General features: G+C 37.6%; 1 pseudogene; it reads left to right on the top strand.

Moving 5' to 3' along the window:
• LOC113079223 (serine/threonine-protein kinase N1-like) overlaps positions 1-10,699 on the top strand; it is a 32,814-nt pseudogene continuing 22,115 nt past the window's right edge.

Genomic DNA, 10,699 nt, shown 5'->3' with positions numbered 1-10,699 from the left:
GCGAGAGAGCGATCATCACTGGCGTGAGCCGCAGAGAGCCAGGCGGCGACAGTATCTCTTACAGAGCAGCAGATTGCTGTATTATTCACCGGCTGTGAATGTGAGCTCCTCGGGCCTCGATTGATGATCAGACAGCAGTTGAACTGAATAGACTCGTCGGTATTTTTCGGTGATGAATTGAGAAGAAAAGCTGAACACTTTTGACCAGTTGCCCTGCCCAGTGCGGTGCATGTATGCAGCTGTATCGAGCTCCGGCAGAACTACTCCAGGACGCTATCATGGAAAAATACACGCCACTTTCCTGCAAGCTGTCGAGATGTCAGAGGATAGTCTGAATGGACGTTGTAATTTATATAGCTGATGCTTTTATTTCATGTTTCACGTGCAGTTGTTTTATTGTGCATTGAAGGAACGCGCATAATAGCTTCGGTTATGCCCAGATGACAAGCTGCCTCTGGTCTGACAGTGATGCAACAGTATTTATTACATGCACAGAGTTTTAATAAGCTGTTCAAGCGCTGCTGGATCTTAAAGTGTTGCATTGAGAGCTAACAGAAGAATAGACTCTCGTCGGTCGCTGCGACTCTAGGAAGAGGGTGAACGACAATTTGGGTGTCCTGACTCAAACGACAATCCAGAGACAACAATGGCAAATGACTCCATCCAAGTAAGTTGTTTGCTAAAACCTCCCACGTGTTTCATTATACTAAAAGAATCCCATGGATTTGGGAGACCCAACAGATGCATTCACTTTTACTAAACCCATCTGAATGGCGTCCCCCATCCACTCTTCATCTGAGGGGTCTTTTCTCTTCCATTATAGTGTAAAGGGGCATTATCTTTTGCTGAACACAGCCAAAATGTTTGGGTTGTACACTAAATATACTGCAATTCGTCTGGAAAGTCCTGTTGAGCTTGATAGCTCGAGTTGTTTTGTGACCTGCTCTGTGTTAAACAGCAATATTTATGGTTTCTCTAACACTCATCATGGTGGTTTGCCAGAATATTGTTCATATGAAATCTTATTGAACTGAAACATAAATAATATGAAGAAAAAGTTAAGGCCTTGTGTAGATAACCTTTGTTCTTTTATGACTTCTGGAACATGTTTAAAGAACAGGTTTATCTGTCTGTCTATTTATTGTTAATTAAATATAAGCTAGCACACTTATGTTATGTAACATGGGCACATATGCTGACGAGATCTTTTGGGAAAGTGTCATAAGCAGTTTAAAACACATGTATAACAAAAAGCTTTAAAATAGTAATGTGTGTCACCATTAACTGGACTAGTTATAGTCAATATATCAGCCAGGCTGACTGGTAATTTTCAGCAGATTAATTAAATAGCCAACTACACCAGTAAACAGAAGCGTTCTACCTTGTCATTTTTTAAATCTACTGTATCTTGAATTTAGTAAATTTTGTGTATGTAATATAGTACATTTTTCACAGTAAAAATTAATGTGCAATTGCCATTGAGCTTTAAAGGGATACTTAACTTCACCCCAAAATGAAAATTCTGTCACTGTTTACTCACTTTCATGTTATTTCTAAAACTGTTTACACTGGTGCGTTTTCATTTAAAAATGGCATTTTCAAAATTCTCAGCAAAACTAGCAAAAGTTATGCATTTTTAAAACCATAAAGCACTAGTGTAAATGTAGTCTTACTTTCTTCTGCAAACACAAAAAAACGTTGGTAACCAAATACTTTTGGGCATTATTAACATTTGTTTGGACAAAGAACACTTTACTTTATGTTCTTTTAAGAAAGTAAGTCATACAGGTTTAAAACAAGATGATGGTGAGTAAACGATAAGAAAATATTAAACTTTAGTTAATTGGAATTAGAAATCGTAACATCATAAAAATTTGGTGGATTTTAAAATGAACTTACGTGAACCATCTAATTTGGTTATTTGAATAATCTGCTGAAACTGACCGAATGCTACAGGGCACCAATGTTTTATCAGTTCAGAAATTCTGTATATTAGATGTACAAGACAATACAGCTGAATGTTTGCTGCCAGAAGTGACCAAAACAGCATGGAAAACACCAACAAAGTGGTATTCATACACAAATTCACATAAAGTGTCTCTCCTACACAGTTACATCTCACAGTGTGGACTGCCTCACGCACACACTCATGTCCACACATGGGATGACTCAGCAAGAACAGTCATCAGGAATGTGAATGTGATTATGTCAGCGACTAAATGACAACAGCTGGTTCACATAATAAGCATAATATTTTTAGTTTGTTTTAGAGCTCGGCCAGGTTTCAGTTTCATAGATGTGATGATCTTATCTTTCTTATCCTCACAGCGGGAGATTCTGTACACAGATGCATCTCACAACCTCCTTGCTGACAGAATCTAACACTTTATTTGCTCACTAGATTACTAGTTCACAGATGGAGCTGACAGATCTTAATGTTATGTGCTAGGCTAGCATGTTCTGCAAAGCCTTTATCCCTGTGAACTCATGTGTCCTGGTGTGTATCTGTGTGTTTTATTAAGTAAGTTCCCAGCCCTCTACGCATTAGGCCAGCTTAATGGAGTTTGAAAAGAATGCCAATTCCCTGTTTCCTGTCCTGTCTTTACTTCCCTGGCTTTTAACACAATTGCATATTGTTTTTTTTAGTACATACCATCAGCAAATCGATGTGCCTGTATGGGGGTTAATAGAATTATGTACACAGTCTACCTGTTTGGCTTCGTTTTATGTATTTTTGTATTGATGTATATTTGCAGTTCATTTTATAGTAAGCCATTTGGTGCAATGAGGGAGTAGTTCACCCAGAAATGGAAATTGTCATCTTTTTATTACTTAATTTTTTTTTTCTTTCATAAATGTATGCCCTTAAAAAATCATATCCATAAATTATAATTTTGGGATCCACAAAGAATCCTTTAGTGAACAGTTTGTGAAAGAACCATCATTTTCTTAATTTTAATAACTTTTTGCTTATTCAAAGAATCTTTTTACTCTAAATAACTTTTTATCCAATGGAATGGTTCCATGGATGTTAAAAAGTTAGTTCACCCAAAAATGAATTTATTAATTTCTCACCCTCATGTCGTTTCAAACCCATACATCCTTGTTCAACCGTAATTTTACGAAGATACCAGAATACTTTTTGTGTTCAAAAAGAAAACAAAAATAACAACTTTATTCAACAATTCATCTCCTTCGTGTCACCCTTCTGTCGTTTTGGAGAGTATCACGATGCATGCGCATGCTATGATCTAAACGTAAACAACGTACTGTAAGCTCATACTTTGATCTGAACGTAAAAAAATATATAAAAATTATCTTCATTTGTGTTCCTAAGATGAACAAATGTCTAACAGATTTGGAACAACATGAGGGTGAGTAATTAATGATATAACTTTCATTTTTGGGTGAAATATTCCTTTAATTGTTCTTCATGGAACCATCATTGCTAATATAGAACCTTTAATTCTTAAGGGTGGTAAGAAAGACTACTTTTTTTGTTGGTTCCAACATTTAGTATAGTTAATTTGGATTTCACTTGGTGAGGATTGCTCAGAGATGAGCCTGCCAAGAGTGTATTGTCAGTATCTTGTCTGTTTTTCTGCTGGCCAGAAAAGTTATTGCTGAGCTCTGATTGGCTGTGTTGTGGTTGGCTGATGGGGCAGTTTTGGAGGGGATCAGGAGGGCATGAGACTGATGCTCAGGCATAATGGAGTCCATTGTGTTACCACAGCTCCAGAACGTATTCACCAATGACTTAATGTTGTGCTCTACCGCCACACCCTCACCCTATTTACTGACCCCTGCTAGTGTGTGTGCTGGTGACTCACTGCTGTCATGTTTGTGTTGACCTCCTAGGGCAACTTTAAGTCATTGTTTAAGCCTCGGATTGGGCTAACTTGTATTTACCTAATGGTTTCTTTGTGCAACCATCTCCCGATACTGTTGCTGTGGTGTAACATGTATATCAGTGCATCCCTGCACTTCCACTTTATCCAGTGAAGAGGATACCAATGTATTCATGTTTTTAAACTAATAAACAGCTGGTTTAATACTCGGGCGGTAGGCTAAGAAACTCAATCGCTTCCCTCCCCATTTTTTCCCAAAGTTTAAAACAGCTGCATTTTCTCATGACCTCATGAATGCAAACTTTGGCCATGTGTTCCATAGCCTTGTTTCCGCTCCAGCTCCTCCCCTCTCTGACATCATCAGTTCTGTTGCCATGATGGGTTCTGCTCATTATCCAGTGTTCTGTAGCATTAGAGCAGCTTGCACAACTGTTCCATTACCAAAACTACACTTCCATTATTTCAAAGCCTTGGGCTAGTTCTCCATACATTGATCTTGAAGTACTCAACTACTTACTAAATGCTCTCTTTCTCTTATCTAATCTAATTGTTCATTGTGGTTTAATTGCTTGCTTTGTGATTCAGGAAGAAATGTCACTAATGTGCACTCTTAAAATTCGTCCTCTATGTGTGTGTTATTTGAATTTTTATCAGTGTGTTAATTTCCGATTTTTATAAAGCAATTAAAAACCATGTTTCTTGGTTCAATGCAGGAATTTCAATTTGACTCGCCCTGTGAAATCATTTATTTGGAAGCCATCCTGTTAATACATCCCAAAGCGATGAATATTTAATGCTGTGAAAGCTAGCATACTCTGCAGAAAGACACATCCTCCCCTCCCATCCACATGGCCTGTTGCTCTTTGTCTGCGAGAGCATGCAACAGTTAGGGTGTTGTAAACTGATCCGCAGGGTGTAGTAGCTGTTGTAATCTCTCTGCTTCTATCTCTCTCTCTTCCCCCCTTCCTCTTTGTGAAACACCAGCTGCTCTGCTTCTCCCCCTCCTTCACTCCAAAACTCCCCTCTCTGTCTGTCTCTCCCTTTATCATACCGGTCAGCTCTCTGTCACTCCCCCGGCTCTCTTAGATTTCCAGGCTCAATTTAGGATTCAGGCACTCTCTTTGGAGATCGGATTGCTCTGAGAGAATAAACGGAATTTGAGCCTGAATTTCAGGGGTTTTCCCTCTCTTGTGTCCCTAACAAAAGATCATCATTGTAGTTTACTGAATCATTCTGTTAATTTAGGGATGATTATGTCAGTTTTAGAGCAAATGAAGTAGTTGTAGATGGATTAGTTTTATGGTTAGGATTTTTTAATTATTTTGTTTGGGTCAGTACTTCAGATTTGTACTTACCCTTTAAATATTTTCACTGACCTCACCATGATTTGATTTTATCTTATTTTATATGGAAAAAATAAATGTACAGTTTATTTACATTTATATGTATGAGTAAAACATATTTTTTGTTATATTCAGTAAACAACTGATGACATTTCTTCCCAATTATAAATAAAAATGTTGACATGCATGACATGACAATTGGTCAAAATTACAAAAAAGAACATTTTTGGATTTTAGATTTTTACTTTAGGAAGAATTAAGAAATCAATATTTGGTGGAATATAGGGATGGGCGTTTTCCGCAAATATCACATTCGAATATTTGAGCTCACAAAAAACGAATATTCGAATATTCGTTTATATAAATTAAGTTTTATCAAATGTTATTTTTCAGCAACATTTATTGTTTCCTTCATTTTGAAAAAGCTTACATACAATAAGCTTGAACATTACACATCGTGTTTTGTAGCTGAAAAAATGCATGCAAACAAACAAAAGTACAGATAAAAAAAAAAAAAGTGAACAAAGAAAAAACGTAAAGCAGCCTGCAGCAATTAGGCTATTGTAGAACGTAGCCTACACTTAACTTTGAAACTTTTAAACTGTCATAAAATCTTTTTTGCTTTTTTTTTTCTATTGTTTTAAATGTTCTTGTTAAGAAATATGAGCATGTAAACATGATTGGGGGAAAGTCGGCTCCTTAGTCTGTTAACAATATGGCCGGCAGCGGAGAAAACGCACTCTTGATGGCACAGACGTTGTCGGGACTCACAAATAACGGTGTGCTAAGAGACTAAGTTTTGTGAAGCGTTTCGTGTTTTCGTTTCACCACTGAATGGGATCTTCATCTGGTGGAATACATGGCTCCAGCAAGAACTGTTCCCACTCGTCTCGGCTGGACTCTCTGTAATCATCGCTGAAGAACTGGCTCAGCCTTTTCCGACGAGTGGGCATTGCATCCTCTTCATCGTTGGTGGCGCACCACTCGCATCAAGGAAAATGTTATGATAATGTTCAAAAAAGTTTTTTTTTTCTTACTTCTCTCATGTTATCATCGAGAAACCTGAGATGTTTGTGCCCGAGGGTCTAGGGCAGACGTGAGAAGAGGAGTTTACTCTGCATTCTCCAAGTTAGCAGTGTTTATTCGTTGCTTGAGACATGCCGCAACAATGTTCTTGAACTCGGTCACGTTCTGTGATTCTCCACGGCATATTTGAAGTACTGTAGAAGACCGCAGTTCTTAGGGTTCGTCTTCTGAGTGCTCAAATTCGTTATTTCCAATGTAGACGCACGGTATGCACGGTCATAATGGAAGTGACGCGGTCGTGATGCGCATGCGGTGCGACGCACCCGTTTTTTCCAGGAGCGTCCGCACAGCATCGAGTAAAAAACATCTCAACTTTTCAGAATGCTGCAAGTGCACCGCAGGTCATGTGACAACTAAACATTCAGCTTCATCCTTTCCCGTAACAACGTTGAAAGCTCATAGATCATAGCTGTATATGGATTGCCATTTTGAAATAAATTTAGTAGCAGAGCTATTGAAAGTGATTTTTTGTGCTGCAAATCCATTTATCCTTTGCTGAAATTTCCACGTCTTCATGGAGAGAGCACGTAATTGTTGCTTAGCAATGGCAGACGCCTCAGAAGCGCTTCTGCCCGATCGCTTTGGAAAGATGGAGAAAGCGGCGCGCCTATCGCTTTCCACGCGTTTTTAGGGGCGATATTTGAACGGCCCCTTATTCATTCATTAATTATTTTTGCTTGCATACATCTTCAAATATGCCGCGGAGAATCACAGAAAGTGACCAAATTAGGTTTTATTGTGAATTTTTTTTTTTTTGCGAAATTCGAATATCATTTTTATTTATCAAATATTTAGAGCAGATCGAATATTCAAATGTTCGACTATATGTGCACAACCCTAGTGGAATAGCCCTGATTTATAATGAAGACAAACGAAAACATTTGTTATTTTGACCAACTGTATGTATATACAGTGGTTGAAATAATTATTGAACAGATCACCATTTTTCTGAATAAATATATTTCTAAAGGTGCTGTTGACATGAAATGTGTAACAACCAGAGTACCCCATACATACAAAGAAAACAAAACATATAAGTTCAGAAATTGTGTAATAAAATGGAATGACACAAGGAAGAAGTATTTTGCAGTACCAACTCCTGAAATGTATTTAATACTTTGTACAAAAGCATTTGTTGGTAAAGACAGCTTAAAGACTCTTCCTGTAAGGAGAAACTAGTCGCATGCATTGCTCAGGAGTGATTTTGGTCCATTCTTTCACGCAAACAATCTTTAAATCTTTACAGTTCTGTGGGCCTCTTCTATGAATCCTGATCTGTTGTTATTTCCATAGATTTTCTATTTGATTCAAGCTAGGTGACTGGCTGGGCCATTCTAGCAGCTTTATTTTCTTTTTCTGAAACCAGTTGAGAGTTTCCTTGGCCCTTGTTTCATCTTCATCATCCTGGTACTGTAGGTGTTGGGACTGAAGCAGCTGATATTAATTTCCACTGATTAGGGGCAGGATTGCTTTCTGATTACTGATAGATTTCAGCTGGTGTCACAACTACAACTATAGTGTTAACTCTTTGGCAGCTAGAAATTCATGGTTGCTTGCGTGACTGACTATTATGAGTAATTTCCACAATCTTAGACAGAATGAATGAATATTCAGTACATGACCGAAAAACAAGTGACTTGTATAGCACATGATCAATTAATGTATACTGGATTGGCACAATAGTGAAAGTGACATGACATTCAGCCAAGTATGGTGACCTATACTCAGAATTCATGCTCTGCATTTAACCCATCCAAAGTGCACACACACAGCAGTGAACACACACCCGGAGCAGTGGACAGCCATTTATGCTGCAGCGCCCAGGGAACAGTTGGAGGGTTCGGTGCCTTGCTCAAGGGCACCTAAGACATGGTATTGCTGGCCTGAGACTCGAACCCACAACCCTAGGGTTAGGAGTCAAACTCTCTAACCACTAGGCTACGACTTCCCCAATAGGTCAACTAACCGTTCCATCAGCTGGCCTAAAACTCACCCCGGGTCACTGGGACATCCATTGCTGATTTAGCAGATGGCTGATCTAATGCCTACAAATAAAATAATTTAATGATAGCACATTAGACTTACACAATAAACACTAATCACCAACATTTGCACAAACACCTGAAAACACCAAAATGGTCATTATACATTGACAAAGCTTTTAATAGTTTTTGGAACTTTTACACAAACACTTTTTGCAAATATTTGTTTTGAAGTTATTAGGTGAAGAGGGATTCGTTCCAACTCTAGTCACACCTCAGTTTGTAAGCATATTACACACATTTACAGTGGAACATGCAAGAGAGTTTATTTAACAACATTTAGGTGGTTGACATTCCCAGGAGACCTTTTGTAACTGAGTACAGTACAGTAGTTCGTTTATGTATTTGTCATTTTCTGTTTCTGTTCCTTATAAAAGTCATTTACCTGTCAAGACCACAAATTTTCTTTTTGCCTGCAAGTTGAGAAGCGACATTTTAGAAAAAACTTGTTAGTAATGTTATGTGACGGAAAAGCTTCGCTTCTTTTTTGTCTGTCACTTCAGAAAGGAGGACGTGCACACGCCTTCCTGTGTTTGTGTACATGACCACTGTGTGTGTGTGTGTGTGTGTGTGTGAGAATTTGAGAAAGAGAAAAAACTTTTCCAGGTCAGTGTGTCTCAGCCCAGTCTCTTGACACTGGGTGGGTCTAGAGTTTTACAAGCTACTTACTTCTACATAATACTGTGTCTGTGTGAGATACACTAGCGACTCTTTCAACAATTCCATCATTCATCCCATCTAAGATAACCTTTAAGCGAAGGGATAAACCACAGCCATAAATAATCCACTCCAGGAAGAAATTGTCTGATTTCCTCATTGACACATATATGCTGAGTACAGATAATAAAAGAGATGCATTGTAGTACAGTAACGAAGTCATATAGGCCTTTGTTCTGCTGATCGTATTCATTATTCACCAATAGGATCAGTTGGTTTTGCACAAGGAAGACTTATGCTTTATGCAAATACATTATTAACATTCAGTGCATTTCAAACATGACAGTTAAATACCTCTTCCTGGCTATTTTTAGACATTTATCAGACATGCGTACTGTCAGATAGATTTGATCAGCTCTGCATGTGAAATGCACCTTGTTGCAAATGTGAGATATTGGGAGTGGTCACAGGTGTTTGCACACTAGTTTCCAGGACAACTGCTGCCATAGCAACCATGATTAGTGATGTCACAGGATACTGTCTCACAGGAGGGTGAAAGAACAGGAGCAAAGCTTTATAATGAACTCAGGCAAATAATTAGGGCAAATCTAGTTGTAATAATTCACCAACAGTGTCCAAGATCTTAGAGTTTAAAACTTTGGAGTAAAAATTAACTTTTAAAATAGTTCATATGCATCAGTCATTCAAGCGTGTATCTTTTGTTTAAGCGGTTGTACATCTAGAATGGGGAAATAGAAATGGCTTCAAAAACAGGAAACAGCTAAAATGTTCCTTGTCATAAGGAAAGTTTCTTTTTAAATAATCCAAAATATGGTTGTACAGCTGCTACATTTTCAGCATTGACACCGGCAAAACATTGATTAATAACTTATTTTTATTAATATTATTATATTTATTAAATGAAAAAAGATTTAAATATTTATAGAATATAATGTAGAATATAATATAATATGTTGTTTTAAAAAGAGTTATGTTGGAACATAAGTCCTGATGAATAGGACCATGTTTAATCTGCCACCCTCTCAAACATCTGATGATTGCAGTGTGAAATTTGTGGACTGAGCCAAACCTTGTATCTCCCTGTGATAAAAAGCTTTGCTCAGGCTGTGAAGAAGAAACCGGCCCAGTTCCATCATCATCATCAAGTCGGCTCACAACTTGGCTCGTGATAGGAGGCCAGCCAAGAGAAGCAGTGTGAAGAACTCTGCTCGGAACAGATGATAAGAAACACCTGGTGCAAGTTTTCACTATTTCTGTAAACTCCTCCTCTCGTTGTTCTAAACCTATATTACTTTTTTTGTCCATGTAATTAAAGTCGCTTTCTTCAAATTTTCTTCAATGTGTCAAAATGCATGTAGGTTTGAAACAACATGAGGGTGAATATTTTGGGGTGAACTATCTCTTTAAAGACGTTTTCCATAACCCTTAAAATTGCAATTGAAATTGTGAATTGAAAATACGCCCAATGGAAACATGTAATTTTCGCAAATACTTCCATTATTGCAAAAACTATGTTTTTGCACTTGCATGAATTGGTTTTTCGGAAAATATTTGGAAAAAAATTAATATTTTGAAAAGCTGCAATGGAAATTACTTTTTTTTTTCGCATTTACAGGTTACCTGGTATACGTAAAAATCATATGATCATTCTTTAATGTACTATAACCTCAAAAAAAAAAAAACAGCTACTGGACATTTCAAA

Source organism: Carassius auratus, unplaced genomic scaffold, assembly GCF_003368295.1.
Source record: "Carassius auratus strain Wakin unplaced genomic scaffold, ASM336829v1 scaf_tig00027464, whole genome shotgun sequence".
NCBI lineage: Eukaryota > Metazoa > Chordata > Actinopteri > Cypriniformes > Cyprinidae > Carassius > Carassius auratus.
This window is presented reverse-complemented; position numbering and strand designations above follow the sequence as displayed.